This window comes from Monodelphis domestica, chromosome X (assembly GCF_027887165.1).
Source record: "Monodelphis domestica isolate mMonDom1 chromosome X, mMonDom1.pri, whole genome shotgun sequence".
NCBI lineage: Eukaryota > Metazoa > Chordata > Mammalia > Didelphimorphia > Didelphidae > Monodelphis > Monodelphis domestica.
In genome coordinates, this window is record NC_077235.1 from 15,131,149 (window position 1) to 15,152,109 (window position 20,961).

General features: G+C 40.3%; 1 long non-coding RNA gene across 8 annotated transcripts in view; it reads left to right on the forward strand.

Annotated features, from left to right (window-relative positions):
- The window catches only part of LOC107650497 (uncharacterized), a 61,500-nt gene extending 41,216 nt beyond the window's left edge, over window positions 1-20,284 (forward strand). For 5 of the 8 annotated variants that reach the window (XR_008914351.1, XR_008914352.1, XR_008914353.1 and 2 more), the window contains 4 exons: window positions 8,605-8,746; window positions 11,441-11,556; window positions 15,400-15,541; window positions 16,718-16,791. This is a non-coding gene — a long non-coding RNA (uncharacterized LOC107650497). Of the gene's footprint in view, window positions 1-8,604; window positions 8,747-8,880; window positions 9,391-11,440; window positions 11,557-15,399; window positions 15,542-16,717; window positions 16,792-18,253 lie in introns of those variants that run through there. The other 3 variants (XR_008914356.1, XR_008914355.1, XR_008914349.1) reach the window with 3 other exon arrangements.
- The last annotated feature ends 677 nt before the right edge of the window (window positions 20,285-20,961 follow it).

Here is a 20,961-nt window from a genome sequence, read left to right on the forward strand (position 1 = left end):
TACTAATGGAGACGTCCATCACCTTCGATTGTACCACAATGTATCAGTCTCTGTGTACAATGTTTTCCTGGTTCTGCTCCTTTCGCTCTGCATCACTTCCTGGAGGTTGTTCCAGTCTCCATGGAATTCCTCTACTTTATTATTCCTTTTAGCACAATAGTATTTCATCACCAACATATACCACAATTTGTTCAGCCATTCTCCAATTGAAGGGCATTCCCTCACCGTCCAATATTTGGCCACCACAAAGAGCGCAGCTATGAATATTTTTGTACAAGTCTTTTTGTCCATTATCTCTTTGGGGTACAGACCCAGCAGTGCTATGGCTGGATTGAAGGGCAGACAGTCTTTTATTGCCCTTTGGGCATAGTTCCAAATTGCCCTCCAGAATGGTTGGATCAATTCACAACTCCACCAGCAATGAATTAATGTCTCCACTTCGCCACATCCCTTCCAGCATTCATTACTTTCCATAGCTGTCATGTTAGCCAATCTGCTAGGTGTGAGGTGATACCTCAGAGTTGTTTTGATTTGCATCTCTCTGATTATAAGAGATGTAGAGCACTTTTTCATGTGCTTATTAATAGTTTTGATTTTTTTGGCTGCGAACTGCCTGTTCATGTCCCTTGCCCATTTGTCAATTGGAGAATGGCTTGATTTTTTGTACAATTGATTTAGTTCTTTATAAATTTAAGTAATTAAACCTTTGTCAGAGGTTTTTATGAAGACTGTTTCCCAATTTGTTGCTACCCTTCTGATTTTGGTTACATTGGTTTTGTTTGTACAAAAACTTTTTAATTTGATGTAATCCAGATTATTTATTTTGCATTTTGTAACTCTTTCTAATTCTTGCTAGGTTTTGAAGTATTTCCCTTCCCAAAGGTCTGACATGAATACTATTCTGTGTTCGCCTAATTTTCTTATAGTTTCCTTCTTTATGTTCAAGTCATTCACCCATTTTGAATTTATCTTGGTGTATGGTGTGAGGTATGATCTAAGCCTAATCTTTCCCACACTGTCCTCCAATTTTCCCAGCAGTTTTTATGAAATAGTGGATTTTTGTCCCAAAAGCTGGGATCTTTGGGTTTGTCATATACTGTCTTGCTGAGGTTGCTTGCCCCCAGTCTATTCCACTGATCCTCCCTTCTGTCTCTTAGCCAGTACCAAATTGTTTTGATGACCGCTGCTTTGTAATATAGTCTGAGATCTGGGACTGCAAGACCCCCTTCCTTTGTATTTTTTTTCATTATTTCCCTGGATATCCTTCATCTTTTGTTCTTCCAAATGAACTTTGTTATGGTTTTTTCTAAATCAGTAAAGAAAATTTTTGGAAGTTCCATGGGTATGGCACTAAATAGATAGATGAGTTTGGGTAGGATGGTCATTTTTATTATATTGGCTCGTCCTACCCATGAGCAGTTAATGTTCTTCCAATTGCTCAAGTCTAGTTTTAGTTGTGTGGAAAGTGTTGTGTAGTTGTGTTCATATAGATCCTGTGTTTGTCTCGGGAGATAGATTCCTAAGTATTTTATTTTGTCTAAGGTAATTTTGAATGGGATTTCTCTTTCTAGTTCTTGCTACTGAGCTGTGTTGGAATTATATAGAAATGCTGATGACTTATGTGGGTTTATTTTGTATACTGCAACTTTGCTAAAGTTGTTGATTATTTCGATTAGCTTTTTGGTTGAATCTCTAGGATTCTTTAAGTAGGCCATCATGTCATCTGCAAAGAGCGATAATTTGGTCTCCTCCTTGCCTATTTTAATGCCTTCAATTTCTTTTTCTTCTCTAATTGCTACTGCTAGTGTTTCTAATACAATGTCAAGTAATAGAGGTGATAATGGGCATCCTTGTTTCACTCCTGATCTTAATGAGAATGGATTTAGTTTATCCCCATTGCAGATGATATTAGCTGATGGTTTTAGATATATACTGTTTATTATTTTTAGGAATGACCCTTCTATTCCTATGCTTTCTAGTGTTTTTAGTAGGAATGGGTGTTGTATTTTATCAAAGGCTTTTTCTGCATCTATTGAGATAATCATGTGGTTCTTGTTGGTTTGCTTGTTGATGTGGTCAATTATGTGGATGGTTTTCCTAATGTTGAACCAGCCCTGCATCCCTGGTATAAATCCTACTTGATCATGGTGGATGACCCTTCTGATCACTTGCTGGAGTCTTTTTGCTAGTATCCTATTTAAGATTTTTGCATCTATATTCATTAGGGAGATTGGTCTATAATTTTCTTTTTCTGTTTTTGGCCTGCCTGGCTTTTGAATTAGTACCATGTTTTGTCATAAAAGGAGTTTGGTAGAACTCCCTCTTTGCTTATTATGTCAAATAGTTTGTATAGTATTGGGATTGGCTGTTCTTTAAATGTTCGATAGAATTCACTGGTGAATCCATCAGGCCCTGGGGATTTTTTCTTAGGAAGTTCTTTGATGGCCTGTTGGATTTCTTTTTGTGATATGGGATTATTTAAGAAAACTATTTCTTCTTCTGTTAGTCTAGGCAATTTATATTTTTGTAAATATTCATCCATATCACCTAGGTTGGTATATTTATTGCCATATAGTTGGGCAAAGTAGTTTTTAATGATTGCCTTAATTTCCTCTTCCTCAGAGGTGATATCCCCCTTTTCATCCTTGATGATGTTAATTTGCCTTTCTTCTTTCCTTTTTTTAAGTAGATTAACCAGTACTTTGTCTATTTTGCCTGTTTTTTCAAAGTACCAGCTTCTAGTCTTGTTTATTAGCTTAATAGTTCTGTCACTTTTGATTTTATTAATTTCTCCCTTAATTTTTAGGATCTGTAGTATGGTTTTCTTCTGGGGGTTTTTAATTTGTTCATTCTCAAGTTTTTTGATTTGCATTTCCAACTCCTTGATCTCTGTCCTCCCTAATTTGTTAATATATGCACTCAGGGATATGAATTTTCCTCTAAGTACTGCCTTGGCTGCATCCCATAAGGTTTGAAAGGATGTTTCGCCTTTGTCATTTTCTTCAATGAAATTGTTAATTGTTTCTATGATTTCTTCTCTAACTATCCGATTTTGGAGTATCATATTATTTAATTTCCAATTAATTTTTGATTTGGCTCTCCATGTACCCTTACCGATCAATATTTTTATTGCCTTGTGATCTGAAAAGGCTGCAGTTATTATTTCTGCTTTTCTGCATTTGAGTGCCATGTTTCTATGACCTAGTGTATGATCTATTTTTGTGAATGTGCCATGTGGTGCTGAAAAGACAGTGTATTCTTTTTTGTTCCTATTTATTTTTCTCTATATGTCTATTAACTCTAATTTTTCTAAGATTTCATTCACCTCTTTTACCTCTTTCTTGTTTATTTTTGGTTTGATTTCTCTAAATTTGATAGTGGTTGGTTCAAGTCTCCCACTAATATGGTTTTACTGTCTATTTCCTCCTTCAGTTCTCCTAGTTTCTCCATTAAAAATTTGGATGCTATACCATTTGGTTTATACATGTTGATTAGTGATATTTCCTCATTGTCTATACTCCCTTTTAACAGAATATATTTGCCTTCCCTATCCCTTTTGATCAGGCCTATTTGTGCTTTGGCTTTGTCAGATATCATGATTGCCACTCCTTCCTTCTTTCTATCAGTTGAGGCCCAAAAGGTCTTACTCCAACCTTTAATTCTAACCTTGTGAGTGTCAACCCGTCTCATATGTGTTTCTTGAAGACAACATATGGTAGGGTTTTGGGTTCTAATCCAATCTGCTATTTGTCTACGTTTTATGGGTGAGTTCATCCCATTCACGTTCAAAGTTATGATTGTCATTTGTGGATTCGCTGGCATTTTGATATCTTCCCCTAGTTCTGACCTTTCTTCTTTAGCTTTCTCCTTTTGAACCAGTGATTTACTTTAGGTCAATCCCCCTAGTCCTCTCCCTTGAGATGTTTCCCTTTCTAGCCCCTCCCTTTTTATGCTCCCTCCCCCTCTCCCCTCTCCTTCCCTCCCTTTTTGAACTCCCTCCCCCCTCCCTCTCCTTAATTTTCCTTTCTTTCTTGCCCTAATGGATAAGATAGAATTCAGGATCCCACTGGATCTAGATGTTCTTCCCTCTCAGATTTGATTTCACTGAGAGTAAGGTTTACGTAATTCCACTTCACACTCTCTTCCTCTCCTTCTCATATGAGAGTTCTTTCCCTCCCCTTCCCATGTGTATCTTTATATGGGATTATTATTCTATTATTCTATTTTCTATTCTATTGAGTCCCCCCCCATTTCTTGAAGTTATTCTTAGTATTATTGATGGTTCCTCCCTCCCTTTTCCTTTTTTTGCCCCCACTTTCCCCAAATCTTCTTAATGCCCCAATCTTTCCCTATGCATGTTTCTTCTAACTACTCTTATGATGATACAATTTATAAGAGTTACACAAAACATTTTCCCCACATATTAATATATATAATTTGATGTCGATATAGTCCTTATAGAAAAGAGTTTGACTTAAAGAAAAAGATACGATTTATCTCCTTTTCCCTTTCTTTCATATTTACCTTTTCATGTTTCTCTTGCTTTCTGTGCTTGGATATCAAATTTTCCACTAAGTTCTGGTCTTTTCTTAGCAAATGCTTGGAAGTCTTCTATTTTGTTGAATACCCATACTTTCCCCTGGAAGTATATAGTCAGTTTTGCTGGGTAGTTGATTCTTGGTTGGAGACCCAGCTCTCTGGCTTTTCTAAATATCGTGTTCCATGTTTTGCGGTCTCTTAGTGTGTTAGCCGGGTTCTCCCGTGAGTACCTAACTAGGATTGTCATTCACCTAAGGGTCCCCCACTCAGTCTGAAACTGCTCACCTGGGATTCCTTTCAGGGTGGATTCCCATGGCAACAGGGAACAAGTACAATATTTGGGGTCTCCAACCTACAAGCTCCTCCTGAAACCTGGGCTTCACCAGATCACAGGAGGCCACAAGTTTGGGATTTCTAGATTCCATGTTGACACACTTTATTGCCAATGCTGTGAATACATCCACTGCATCAAATCAGGAAACAGTAGAATCTGTATTTGCCAATGGTGGTCTGTTAATGTAGATACAGTATCGTTTTTTTGCTGGAAGCAGAATTGCTTGCACTTTGACCTTGATGAAAATCATAGCACAGACTTGTAAAATCCCATGTGATTCATTGTCTGTTGTTTATCTGGTTATTTGTTAAACAGCTGTAAAAATTAAAGGAATGCAAGATGTAGAAAATGTTGTCTTGATTGACACCACCGTGAAACCTATCTTGTAAAGACAAAGTTAAAATTTTAGAACGCACTTTTCCTCTCACAGAAATCTCCCCATTCCCCTGTCTGAGGGAATGTCAAAGGTCAATGGCCTTCCCAGGTTTCCTATTGTCAAACTGGAATCAAGAAAGCCCAAACTTGTGGGCTAGAGGGATCTGGTTTGCAGAGGAGCTTGTAGGTTGGAGACCCCAAAGTTTCTTCTTGTTCCCTGATCCACTGAGAATCCAGGGAGGTAGAGACAGACAAACAGAAAGACAGGCAGGCTGACTCGCAGATGGGTACTCAGATAGGTAGCAGGGCAGATAGATGGATATAGAGATAGCACATAGAGAGACACATAGTCAGACAGAGACAGAGAGATAGACAGGCAGGCAGACAGACAGATCGAGATATAAATAGATAGGAAGATAAAACAAAAAGACATAGAAACACAAACAGACAGAATGAGAGATAGTCAGAGACATTGGAAGATAAATAGAACATCAGAATATTGGAGAGTGAAACAAAGGGACAGACAGAGACAGATAAATGAAAGGACAGACGGAAGGAAGATGGAATGGAGAGATAGACAGAGATACACAGAAATTCAGGTAGATGGATAGATAGCCAGACATGGATAGACAGATAGCAATACAGATAGATAGATATAGCTAGATCAATACATTGATATATAGACATAATTAGAGAATAATGGACTGACAGACACAGAGAGATGGATCGACAGATATACAGAAGGACTGACACATTGTTATGGGCATGGAAGGATACCCTTTTGGGTTCGGGAAGGATGCCTTTTGCAAGCATGCAATGACTCCAAAACTTAGCTTAAAAACAAAAGAGATTTATTTATTTAGAAAGTAATGTTGAGAGTGGCCAGGAGGATAGCAAGGTAGAACAGCAAGATGGGGAGCAGTTCCCTGGGAGGACAGCATGAAAGGAAAGGCTGTTCCCCCCGATGACATCGGTTCTGGGGATTTTATACATTCTTCACAACAATTAGTCACTCAGGCATGAGGTGGGGTGATCGTACTGGGGTCTGCCTGGGGACATAAAGATTCCTTCGTTTTACGGGACAAACAGATGTCTGATAGGATCGAGGTGTGGTCTGAAGGTGCATCTTTCTGACCATCTAGAGGACGATCAAAGGAAGATAGTCATCTCAGGACCCTGAGTGCCTGTCTGTATGTGTATCTATCCATCTGTCTGCCAGACAGTATTTTCTGGTTATATGTATGTATGTATGTATGTATGTATGTATGTATGCATCTATCTATCTATCTATCTATCTATCTATTTATTTGCTTCTCTTAGTTCTTGTCTTTCTGTCCATCTATTTGTGTGTGTCTGTCAGGTTTTTTCTCTACACAGATAGATAGCTATTTGTGAGAGAGGAATAGAGAGTGAGAGAGACAAACAGAGAGACAGACAGAGAGACTGAGAGAGGGAAAGCAACAAATATGCAGAATGATAAATGGACAGGTTGATAGATTGATAGAGATATACAGAGACACACAGATGGAATGAGATAGAGAGATTGATTGATTGATAGATGAATAGATAAATAGATAGACAGACACACAAACAGTGATATAGAGATAGAGTTAGATATAATGACATTTAGACAGAAAGATAGACTGAGGTATCGATATATTAATAGACAGAGAGAATGACAGATAGCAAGACAGAGGGTTAGACACAGATAGAGAGACAGAGAGAGTCAAGCAGATCGATACATAGACATAAACAGTCAAATATCTAGAGATAGACTTGGGTGGACAGATTCAAAGAGAGAGAGATAGGCAGAAAGATCACTAGGTTGATATGAATAGAAGGAAAGAGAAAGAGACTACCAAACAGAGACAGATTGATGGACAAAAAGACAGGACAGAGGAACAGACAGACTGACATACTGATTAGTTTCTCTGTCATTCTGCCTATCTGCATTCGTTTCTGTGTATCTACAAGTTTGTCCAACTGGATGTGCAACTGTCTATCTATCTATCCAGATTTTTCATCTGTCTCTCTCTCTATCTATCTCTCTCTTTATCTGTCTGTCTATCTATCTATCTATCTATCTATCTATCTATCTATCTATCTATCTATCTATCTATCTGTCTGTCTGTGGTTGGCTCTTTCTGTCTGTCTGTCTGTCTGTCTGTCTATCTGTCGATATATTGGAGTTCTTGTCGGTATAGTCTATGTTTCTATCTCCCTACCTGTTTTGTGCATGGATCAATCTCTGTGTATGTAGTTTGTGTGTTTTAAAGTATTGTGACATCCTGAGGAACTACAACTCCCTGTGTGCCCCAGAGGTCCCAACCCTTTGAGTCCTGGATTGGGATTGGTCTTGGATTTGACCAATTCAGTGTTGGACCATGGTCCCTCCTTAGCATGGGATTGGTACATTTATAGACCAATCCTATGAAAGGAAATTATGGGCATCATCCCTTGCCCAGCAGAGGATTGGTCCAATTCAAGAGGATTCCCTCACCGGAAATAAGGGGGAGGGACCCTGGAGCACACTGGGGGATGTAGTTCCCCAAGCCATAACATTTGAAAACCCACAGGATCTCTCTCTATGAAACTATGTAGACACAGAGATGGACAGCTGGACAAATAGAAGGACTGACACCATTTACTTGATCTATTATTCTGTCTATTCGCCTGCTGGTTGGTGCATCTATCAGTCTGTCTGTCCCTCGTTTATGGGTTTTCAAGTGTAGTGAGAGCCAGTGGAACTACAACCCCCATTTAGTACCAGGAGTCCCTCCCTTTGAGTCCTGGCTTGTGATTGGTCCAAAAATGGACCAATTCCGTGTTGGGGGAGAGACAATGCTCATGGCCCCGCCTTAGCCCAGTATTGGTCCATCTCAAGATCAATCAGACACAGGAAAGTAGGGAACATCATTCATTACCCAGCCTAGTATTGGTCCAATTCAAGACCAGTCCCTCCCATGAAATATGGTGGAGGGACCCCTGGAGAACAATGGGAGATGCAGTCCCTCAGGCCACAACCCAAGAAAAGCCACACTATCTCTAGCTCTATATCCAGGTAGACTGAGAGATGGACAAGGGGACGGACAGCCAGGAAAACTGACAGAGAGCTTCGTTTATCTGTTCTTCTGTCTTTCTTCCTTTCTGTCTATGTATCTGTCAGTCTTTCTGTGTGTCTGCCCATCAGTCCTCTCTGGGTATCTATCTCTATAAAGGTATGTATGTATATATGTATGTACCTATCTATGTATGTATCTGTTTATCAAGAGATCTCCAGTGCCTTTCAATCTATCTTCCATTGGTCTATGCCTCTATCTATCTTATAAGTCGATCTTTGCAATTCTCCTTCTCAGGTATCCACCCTAGAAAATAGGAATAAGTGGTTGCAGGCAAGCAAAGCATATGATGGTGCCCCTCTGATGTTCAGATGGCTCAGCAGATGTATTTGGTTCAAGATTGGAGGGGGAGTGGCAGACCTCTACTTTGGCCAGTGAGGTGAGTGGCTGTGGCAGACTGCATGATGGGTCCAAACCCTTCTTCTCAGACTCTTCCATGAGGTGATGGAAGTCTTGAATAGGAAAGCAAGGAATCAGGATCTCAGAGACTAAACTCTGTGCCTTACTTTATAGGGATCTTAACCTGTTGTCCTGATGTTTCCCAACAAGGAGCATTTACTAAACAAGAATGGCATTTCCTCCGGCAGGCTATGAAACAATGTGAGGCAAAATGACACAGAATGTTATCTTCCATTGAGATCCCATACAATCTAGTGAGGATAATGCACAAACTGTGGAGAGTTGAGCTGTTCCTCAGCTGCAGCCACCACCTTTTACTCCTTCTACTTATTCTTCTTGCCCCTTTGAATCAGATGGCCAAAAAGAAACACCTCTTCCTTAATGCTGCAGATGCCAAGAACCAGCCCCATGGCCTGGGGCAAAACTCCTGCCCAAACCCTTTGTTTCTGGGTCCTGTCCTAACTGCTGTCAAATGATAGCTAAACCGCAGCATGGAGGCATGATGTCTGGCTGTCCTCCCAAGGAATAGCTTTTGCACCCATGCTCTTACGCCTCAGCTACCTCCTGACCACATTCAACATAACTTTCCAAATCAATAAACTGTCTCTTTTCTTTTGAAGCCAAGTTTCAGAGTCTTGCATTCTTGCCAATGGTATCCCTCCCGAGCTCCAGGGGTGCATCCCTGAACCCCACAACAATCATCCTGGGTGCCATTAAAAGAAAATGATGTAGTCTCCTCAGGGAGAAAACTGACACCTGAGGCCAAGGAAGAAATGCAAAATCTTGAAACAGCTGGAGACCAGAAACTAAATCTGGAGAATTGATTATTCTCAAACTTTTCTACCTGGCCTTTTATTTATTTCTTTATTAAGAAATTTTCCTTTTTTATTGCTTTCCAGATTTTATTTAGTCTATTTAGCACATGATTCCTCCTAGGTGAAAAGAATCATATTCTTTCCACCCTTCCCATAGCAGAGGGTCAATTCCACTGGGTATGACATGTTTCCTTGATGAGAACCTCTTTCCATGTTGTTGATGTTTGCACTTGGATGTTCATTTAGAGTCTTTATCCACAACAATATCCCCCTGTACCCTTGTAATCTAGCAGTTGATTTTCTTGGGTGTTTCTACTCCCACAGTTTTCTTTTTGAATGTGGATAGTGTTCTTTCTCGTAGATCCCTCCTGGTGGTTCAGGATCACTGCATTGCCACTAATGGAGAAGTCCATTCCATTCCAATGCACCACATTGTAGCCGTCTCTGTGTACAATGTTCTCCTGGTTCTGCTCCTCTCACTCTGCATCCATTCCTGGAGGTCTTTCCAGTTCCTGTGGAATTCCTCCAGTTTATTATTCCTTTGAGCACTATACTATTTCAGCACCCAGAGATACCACAATTTGTTCAGCCATTCCCCAATTGAAGGGCATCCCCAACTTTTCCAATTTTTAGGGACTCCAAGGAGAGCAGCTATCAATATTCTTAGACAACTATTTTTCCTTATTATGTCTATGGGGTACAAACCCTGCAGTGCTATGGCTGGATCAAAAGGCAGACTGTCTTTTAGCACCCTTTGGGTAGAATTTCAAATTGCCCTCCAGAATGCTTGGGTCAATTTACCACTCCACCAGCAATCCCTTCATGTCCTGACTTTGCCACATCCTCTGCAGCATTCATTAATTTCCCTTGCCGTCATGGTATCCAATCTGTCTAACCTCCATTTTCAAGAGGAGGCACATTCTCACTGATGCATGGCATCAGAGTGACCACTTTATTGGATAGGTTCAAACTTAAAACATCCGGCAGTGTCACCTATTAGTTGTTCGGGATTGGCATTAGTACTGGTTACTCAAATGAAAAAAAGGGGTCCCAGTATGGATGTTCGTCTAAAGCCAATAGCAAGAATGCAATTTGCAATGTTCATGTACACTATTGGCCTTGGCCATTAAATTTTTTAAGTGTGCTAGGCAAGACGGAGAATCCTCTTCCTAGTGCCGAAATGTTGCAAACTACAAATTTCTCTAAAATTGTTCTTTCAAAAGTAACATCCTTGAACCTGTTAACTTGGAAATAATGCTGAGCTATCCGCTATCAATTTGTCAGAAAAACCCAAGTCTTTTGCCACAATTTAACCTTAATAACAATTTTGAAATTAAACTTTAAAAGTTTCACACACACACACACACACACACACACACACACACACACACACCCTCGCTCCCTATCTTTGGGGAGGTTCGGATGCTCTGGATTGAAAACCTGTTTTTACTCACCTTTAACTACTGAACAAAATATAATCATGAATGACTGTAGACCAAAAGGATTCTTAAAATAATCATATTCTAGGCCTTGCCTTTTGAGGATTTCATCATAGGATGACAGAACATTTGATCTAACAGGAGAAAATGGGAAGTAACTTAAAATGGTGGAGAAAAGCTCCCTAATTTGGAAAAAGAATGTCAGGAATAAGTTGGTAATGATCAACAGTCAGCTGCAGAGCTTGATAGACACTTAGCTGAGCCATTCCTCAGTGCTTCCATTGGCCCTTGTGACTGTATCCTAACCAATTTTCCTCCATAGCATTTTTTTCCCCATGATCTTTCCATAGAATTCACCCTTAAATGGCAATTCTCTCTCGCCACACTAAGATTATCTTTCTTACTACCAATTCTTTCTAGGCTCCATCATTTCTTTCCTAACGTCTTCTGATTCCACTTTGAGACAACCCAGCACTCTGGAATCTTTGCTGCAACTTCTCCAATGAACAGATATTCCTTTCCATCCTCTTAACAAGGTAAAATGCTCCTATTTTCAACTTTCCTCCTTCAACTCAGTCTGGGGACTAACTCAGTCCTTTCTAGGTTCTCTAGTTAAAGAGCCTTGGCTCCAGGTAAATAGAATTCTCAGGGGAAACCAAATGAGCAGTTCTTCCCTCTGCTGTAGAAGTATTTCTCACATCAATTAAAATGACAGGAAACAATCCTTCTCTGGATTCTGTATTTGGGGGCTCCTTTGAATTTCTCCTAAAGATGTCTCATTGAGCATTTCTTCAGATTCTGGGCTGCAGGAAAACTTGGTCCAGGCTTTTGCCTCCTAGGAAACATCTTGAGGTAAATCTTCACTTTCATAGGTTTTCATATCTTCACCCCCCCTTCCAGAACTGGGGGGGGCTAAAATCCAGGGTGTTACTAGAAATGTCTTAGGAGTTTCTCAGGTGGGGAATTCCTTTCTCTATTAGAGGTCATGTGCCAATGATGATCAGAAATAATGTGCACAAAACCATTAGTTCTCTCTACTTCAAAATGAAAATTAGTTTTCATTATTCCCAGGTCTTTTCAAGTAAAAACTTATCTATTGGAATGGTTGCACTCAGAAAATTGACCTTCAAAATGCCCCAAATCAGGTAATAGTTGATGATGCTTTTCTTTTTTCAAAAACTCAAACCCCTAATATTTCCTCTCCAGAAACAAAACTTAGGGTTCGAAAGGAAAAGGTTCAAAACTTCCTCTAACTAGGAACACCTCTACTATTCCCTTCCCTTTTTTCTTTTTTTACTCTAATTTCCTTTGGGCTGCCAATTTGCCATTCTCTTCACCTTGCGTCAAAGGACGTTGGCCTATGACTAAAGCTGATCCTAGAGAGGAAGTTTGTGGCTCAATTAAAAAATATTCACGGTTTCATTGCTTTTAAAGCAAAGTCTTTCCCCCCATATTTCCTGTTCTTTGACAGCAGTTTAAAGACCAGTAAGGTCCATAGTAACCCGTCCGCAAATGAAATTTTTTTACTTCACAAATCACTCACACTGACACACACAGACACAGACACAGACACAGACACAGACACACACACACACACACACACACACACACACACGGTATATCAGAAAAAATAGCCATTCCTGCTCTTTGAAAACAAATACCAGCTTGACAAAAAATGTGAAATAACTGCATTCAAATTTCAAAATTCAAAAGATCTCCGATTCCACAGGGGAGACTGCCTAAAACAAATAGGGTCCTTAGCATCTGCTTAGTCCCATTCAAGTAGAATTGCCATTCATTTGAGGCTCCATTATTCAGTCTAAAACTGGTAGCCTGAGATTCCCATCTGGGTGGATTCTCACAGAAACAAGGAAAAAGTACAAACTTTGAGTCTTCAATTTAGAAGCTAGTCCTAACTTTGGGGTACATCTGATCTTACTCTGCTATAAGTTTGAGGTTTCTATATTCCATGTTGACAGGCTGTCTCTCTATCTATGTGTCTGTATATATATGTATTTCTTTCTCTGTGATTGTCCTTAAGTCCATGTCTGTTCCTTGTTCGGTTTCTCTCTCTCTCTCACTCTCTCGCTCTTTCTCTCTCTCTCTCTCTCTCTCTCCCTCTCTCTCTCTCTCTCTCTCTCTCTCTCTCTCTCTCTCTCTCTTTATATATGTCTATCTGTGTGCTGTCTATCAATATATCTATATTTTCTGTGTATCTCTTTCTGCTATCTATGTTTCTATCTGCCCATCTGTATGTGTAACTATCCATCTGTCTGCCAGCCAGTCCCTTCTGGTTATCTCTATGTATGTTAGTATGTATGTATGTATCTATTTGCTTCTCTTAGTTCTTGTCTTTCTGTCCATATATTTGTCTGTGTGTCTGTTAGTTTTTTTCTCTACACAGATAGATAGCTATTTGTGAGAGAGGAATAGAGAGAGAGAGAGAGAGAAAGAGAGAGAGACAAACAAATAGACAGAGAGACAGATAGAGAGACAGAGAGAGGGAAAGCAACAAATATGTAGAATGATAAATGGATAGGCTGATAGATTGATAGAGATATACAGGTAGACATGTAGAGAGACACACAGATGGAATGAGATAGATAGATTGATTGATTGATTGATAGATGAATAGATAAATAGATAGACCCACAAACAGTGATATAGAGATAGAGTTAGATATAATGACATTTAGACAGAAAGGTAGACTGAGGTATCGATAGATTAATAGACAGAGAGAAAGATGGATAGCAAGACAGAGGGTTAGACACAGATAGAGAGACAGAGAGAGTCAAGCAGATCGATACATAGACAGAAACAGACAAATATCTAGAGAGATAGACTTGGGTGGACAGATTCAAAGAGAGAGAGATAGACAGAAAGATCACTAGGTTGATATGAAGAGAGGGAAAGAGTAAAAGACTACCAGACAGAGACAGATTGATGGACAAAAAGACAGGACAGAGCGACAGACAGACACACAAATGAACAGACAGACTGACAGACAGATAAGTTTCTCTGTCATTCTGTCTATCTGCCTTCCTTTCTGTGTATCTACAAGTCTGTCTCACTGGATGTGCATCTGTTTGTCTATATATCCTGATTTTTGTATCTGTCTATCTGTCTGTCTCTATCTGTCTCTCTGTCTCTCTATGTATCTGTCTATCTATATGTCTGTCGATCTGTCTGTCTTTCTACTTATATATCTATCGATCTATCTATGTCTTTGTGTTCCTGTTGGTGTAGTTTATGTATCTATCTGCCTGCTTGTTTTTGCATGGATCACTCTGTGTGTATGTCATTTGTGTGTTTTAAAGTGTTGTGACATCCTGGGGAACTACAACTCCGCCACATCCCTTTGAGTCCTGTCTTCTGATTGGTCTTGCATTGGACCAATCCTATGTTGGGGGATGGACTATGTCTATGGTCCCTCCTTAGCATGGGATTGGTCCATATCAAGACCAATCCCATGAAAGGAAAATGGGCATCATCTCTTGCCCAGCAGAGGATTGGTCAAATTCAAGACCAATTCTTCACGGGAAATAAGAAGGAAGGAACCCTGGAGTATGCTGGGAGATATAGTCCCTTAGGCCACAACCATTGAACACCCACTGAATCTCTCTATGTACACGGAGACTTGGATAGCTAGACAGACGGAAGGACTGACACACAGATTATTTGATCTGTTATTCTGTCTATTCACCTACTGGTTGGTACGTCTGTCAGCCTGTATATGTTTCTTTTGTGGGTTTTCAAGTGTTGTGACAGCCTGGGGAACTACAAACCCCATTGTGCCCCAGAAATCTGTACCTTTTGAGTCCTGGCTTGGAAATGGTCCAGAATTCGACCAATCCCGTGGTGGGGGAGGGACAATACCCATGGCCCCTCCTTAGCCCAGAATTGGTCTATCTCTTTAGCAATCACGCACAGTAAAATAGGGAGCATCATTCTTCACCCAGCCTAGGATTAGTCCAATTCAAGACCAATCCCAACCATGAAACATGGGGGAGGGACCCCTGGAGCACACTGGGGGATGCAGTTCCTCAGGTCACAACCTAAGAAGAGCAAAGCTATATCCATGTAGACTGAAAGATGGACAAGGAGACAGACAGACAGACAGGAGGACTAAAAGACAGAGACTTTCGTTTTTCTGCTTTTTGTCTTACTGCCTTCCTATCTATGGATCTGTCAGTCAGTGTGTCTGTCTGCCCATCAGTCCTCTCTGTGTCTCTATCTTTACATAGGTATGTATGTATGTACCTATCTATGTATGTATCTTTTTATCAATCGATCTCCAGTGTCTGTCAATCTGTCTGTCCATTGGTCTGTCCCTCTATCTAATTCATCAATAAGTCGATCTTTCCGATTCTACTTCTCAGGTGTCCACCCTAGAATATCGGGATAAGTGGTTGCAGGCAAGCAAAGCATGTGTTGGTGCCCCTGTGGTTTTCAGATACCTCAGCAGATGTATTTGGTTCAAGATTGGATGGGGAGTGGCAGACCTCCACTTTGGCCAGTGAGGTGAGTGGCTGTGGCAGACTGCATGGTGGGTCCAAACCCTTCTTCTCAGTCTCTTCCATGAGTTGATGAAAGTCTTGAATAGGAAAGCAAGGAATCAAGATCTCAGAGGCTAAGCACTGCACCTTACTTACAGGGATCTTAACCTGTTGTCCTGACGTTTCCCAAAAAGGAGCATTTACTAAACAAGAATGGCATTTCCTCGGGCAGGCTATGAAACAAAGTGAGGCAAAAGTACACAGAATGTTAGCCACCATTGAGGTCCCATGCACTCTAGTGAGGATACTGCACAAACTGTGGAGAGTTGAGCTGATCCTCAGCTGCAGCCCCCACCTTTCACTGCTTCTACTCACTCTTCTTGCCCCTTTGAATCAGATGACCAAAGAGAAACACCCCTTCCTTAATGCATCAGATACCAAGAAGCAGCCCCATGGCCTGGGGTAAACCTCCTGACCAAACCCCTTGTTTCCGGGCCTTGTCCTTACTGCAGTCAAATGATAGCTAAATCCCAACATGGAGGCATGCTGTTTTGCTGTCCTCCCAAGGAGCAGCTTTTGCTCCCATGCTCTTCCACCTTGGCTGCCTCCTGACCACATTCAACATGACTATCCAAATCAATAAAATGTCCCCTTTTCTTTTGAAGCCAAGTTTCAGAGTCTTGCATTCTTAAGATGATATAACTCCCAACCTCCAGGGGTGCATCTCTGAACCCCTCAACAATCATCCTGGGTGCCATTCCACAAAATGATGTAGTCTCCTCAGGGAGAAAATTGACACCTGAGGCCAAGGAAGAATTGCAAAATCTTGAAACAGCTGGATACTAAAACCAAGTCTGGAGAATTGATTATTCTCAAACTTTTCAGCAATTTTATTTTTTTGCTGCTTTTTATATTTTATTTAGCCAGTTTAGCACATTATTCCTTTTCGGTGACAATAATCATATTCTTTCCACCCTTCCCTTAGGCAAGGGGCAATTCCACTGGGTATGACATGTTTCCTTGATGAGAACCTCTTTCCATGTTGTTGATGTATGCCCAAGGATGTTCATTTATAGTCTATATCCCCAACCCTAACACCTGGACCCTTGTAATCTAGTAGTTGTCTAATCTAGTAGTTGTTTTCCTGGGTTTCTACTCCCACAGTTTTTACTCTTAAGGTTGATAATGTTCTTTCTTTTAGATCCCTCCAGGTGGTTAAGGATCACTGCATTGCCACTAATGGAGAAGTCCATTAAATTCCATTGTACCACAGTGTATCCATCTCTGTGTATAATGCTTTCCTGTTTCCGCTCCTCTCACTTTGCATCCATTCCTGGAGGTCTTTCCAGTTCCTGTGGAATTCCTCCAGTTCATTATGCCTTTGTGCACCATAGTATACCAGCACCAAGAGATACCACAGGTTGTTCATCCATTCCCCAATGGCAGGGTATCTCCTCCTTTTCCAATTTTTGGCCACTCCAAAGAGCTCAGCTATGAACAATCTTGTGCAAGTCTTTTTTCTTATTATCTCTTTGGGTTACAAACCCTGCAGTGCCATGCTTGGATCAAAAGGTAAACAGTCTTTTAGCGCCCTTTGGGCAGAGTCTCAAATCGCCCTCCGTAATGGTTGGATCAATCCCCGACTCCACCAGCAATGCCTTCATGTCCGGACTTTGCCTCATCCCCTCAAGCATTCATTATATTCCCTTGCTGTCATGTTAGCCAATCTGTGTAGCCTCCATTTTCGAGAGGAGACACATTCTCATTGATACTTTGCATCAGAGTGACCACATTTTTGGATAGATTCAAATTTTGAAACACCAGGCAGAGTCACCTATTAGTTGTTCAGGATTGGCAGAGGTACTGCTTACTCAAATGACAAAAAGGGGTCCCAGTACTGATGTTAGTCTAAACCCAATAGCAAGAATGGAATTTGCAACATTCCCTGTAGACTATCGGTCTTGGCCATTACAATTTCCAAAAGTGCTAGGTAAAATGGAGAATCGTCTTCCTAGTGCCGGAATCTTGTAAACTTTGAATTTCTCTATAATTGTTCTTTCAAAAGTAACTTGGAAAAAATACTGAACTATCAAATATTCAGAAGAACCCAATTCTTTATCCATAATTTCACCTTCAAAACATATTTGAAATTCAAATATAAAAGTTTCAAAATTGAAATTAGCTCAAAAATTCTCCAGATTGAAAATACGATACACACACACACACACACACACACACACACACACACACACACAAACACACATACCCTCCAAACCTAGCGTTGGGGAGGTAGGGAAGCGAGGGGTTGGAAAACTGTTTTCATTCCCCTTTAACTACTGAACAAAATATAACCATGTAAGTATGTAGATCAAAATGATTGTTAAAATATTCCCCATATTCTAAGCCTTGCCTTTTTGAGGACTTCATCATAGGATGACTGAACATTTGCTCTAACAAGAGAAAAGTGGGAAGTAACATAAATGTGTTAGAAATGCTCCCTAATTTGGAATAAGAATGTCAGGTATAAGTTGGTAATGATCAGCAGTCAGCTGTAGAGCTTGATAGACACTTAGCTGAGCCATTCCTCAGTGCTTCCATTGGCCCTTGTGACTGTATCCTAACCAATTTTCCTCCATAACATTTCTTTTCCCCACGATCCTCACATAGAATTCACCTATAGATCTCAATTCTCTCTCACCATGCTAAGATTATCTTTCTTACTACCAGTTCTTTCTAGGCTTCGTCATTTCTTTCCTAACGTCTTCTGATTCGACTTTGAGACAACCCAGCACTCTGGAATCTTTACTGCAACTTCTCCAATGAACAGATGTTCCTTTCCATCCTTTTAACAAGATAAAATGCTCCTATTTTCAACTTTCCTCCTTCAACTCAGTCTGGGGACTAATTCTGTCCTTTCTAGGTTCTCGACTTAAAGAGCCTTGGCTCCGGGTAAATAGAATTCTCAGGGGAAATCAAAAGGCCATTTTTCCCTCTGCTAAAGATATATTTCTCATGTCAATGAAAATGAGAGGCAACAATCCTTCTCCAGATTCCATATCTTGGGGGCTTTTTCCTTTTTACCCTAAAGATGTCTCCTTGAGCTGTTCTTTAGATTCTGGGCTGCAGGAAAATCTGGTCCAAGCTTTTTGCTTCCTAGGAATCATCTTGAGGTAAATCCTCCATTTCATAGGTTTTCATCTCTTCACACCCACACCAGAAGTGGGGGGGGGGTAAAATCTAGGGCGTTCCTAGAAATATCTTAGGAGTTTCCCAGGTGGGGAATTCCTTTCTCTATTAGCTGTCATGTGCCAAAGTTCATGAGAAATAATGCGCATAAAACCATTAGTTCTCTCCACTTCAAAAGCAAAATTAGTTCTCAGTATTCGCTGGTCTTTACAAACAAAAACTTATCAATTGGAATGGTTGCACTCTGGAAATTGACCTTCAAAATGCCCCAAATCAGGTTATAGTTGATGATGCTTTTCCTTTTTCAAAAACTCAAACTCGTAACATTTTCTCTCCAAAAAGAAACCTGAGGGTTACTAAGGAAAAGGTTCAAAGTTTCCTCTAAGTAGGAACACTTCTACTCTTCCCTTCTCTTTTACTTTTTTTTACTCTAATTTCCTAAATTAGCTAAAGCTGCTCCTAGAGAGGAAATTTGTGGCTCAATTAAAAAATGTTCACCGTTTACCTAGCATTGAAAACAAAGCATTGCCCCAGTATTTCTTGTCCTTTGACAATCATTGAAAGACCAGTCAGTTGCCCATCCTCAAATTCACGTTCTTTACTCCTGAAATCACACACACACACACACACACACACGCACACACACTCACACACACAGACACAGACACACACACACACACATACACACATGGTAATATGAAAAAATCAACCCTTGTTCTTTGGAAAGAAATAACAGCTTGACAAAAATATGAAATAAGAGCTCTGAAATAACAAAGTTATTACCCAGTAGAAAATGCATCTTATTGGCAATAGTCAAAATTCACTGCACTTGATATACACGATTTCACACATTTGTCCTAGCAAAACTTGGGAAGAAAAGATTAGACTTTAAAGTTAAGAATTTATGGTCCTCCTTTGGCCTTGTGCTCCATAATCCCCATGCTGATAGCCAGTTCCTGCCGTTGTCTCTGTCTTTTCCGTGGAATGAACTGTTGTAACACAACTTGATAGACATCATTTGCTAACATTTCTATCACGTGCTTGTAGAAGAAATCCATTAGACATACAGTGTAGCCCCAACCCCACAGAACATTGAGAAGAAACAGAAAACTTAAGTTCCACAGCTTCTAGGAGGAGCACTTTCATAAACCAAATTTCATTGCTCTTTAGACGTTAAGCCCTGAAATTTAAATTCATTAAGAAACTTTCTCTATTTTAATAGACTTAAAGGATTTACCCAGACCCTCTATAGAACACTGTGGCTCTCACACTCCAATTCAAGCTTCCCATTCAACCCTTTCAGCCATCCATTCTCGCGTGTTGCCAATTCTATCCTCCCTTTTCCTTCTACTAGAAATACTACTTCACTGATGTACACAGGTACCAACACTCAGTCACACACAAACGTTAGCAGTTTTGGAGCCTGTGTTCAGGTTGACCCAGGCACCATTTTGGCTGACGTACCTTGGAACCAGATTTGGGGTATATTCCACACCCTTTCTAACATTCCCAGATACCTGGTCCATCATATATATATATATATATATATATATATATATATATATATATATATATATACATGTCCATATATGAACATAAACTTGGCAGCAGTCCCTCTGGGGAGTAGGCTGGGGCATTCATGGATATGTGATTGCCCAGTTGGTTCCTGATTAAAGAGAAGTTCATTTTCTGAAAGATTGGCTTACCTAACTGATCCCACCAAGCTGATTCCTGACTCGACTCAGTGGGTTCTTACGTATACCTCACATCTGGTGGTCAAACTGGCTGGAGGTTTAGGTAGCCGTAACTTGGGTATCCTGGCTATCAAACCATTTGTTAACTTGGAAATAACACAGAACTCCCAAATAATCTGAAAAAACAAGTCTTGAATCAGGATAGGGCTAAATCCCATATTGTAAAAATATGTAAAAATTAAAGGAAAGCAAGATGTAGAAAGTGTTCTATTGATTGACTCCACTGTGAATCCTATCTTGCAAAGAAAAAGTTAAAATTTTAGAACACTCTTTTGCTCTCACACCAATCTCGTCATTCCCGAGTCTGAGGGAATATCAAAGGACCATGGCCTTCCCGGTTTTCCTACTGTCAACCTGGAATCAAGAAACCCCAACCTTGTGGCCTAGACGGATCTGGTGTAGCCTGGGTTTCCGAAGGATCTTGTAGGTTGGAGACCCCAAAGTTTCTGCTTGTTCCCTGATCCCGTGAGAATCCAGAGAGATATAGACAGACAAACAGAAAGAC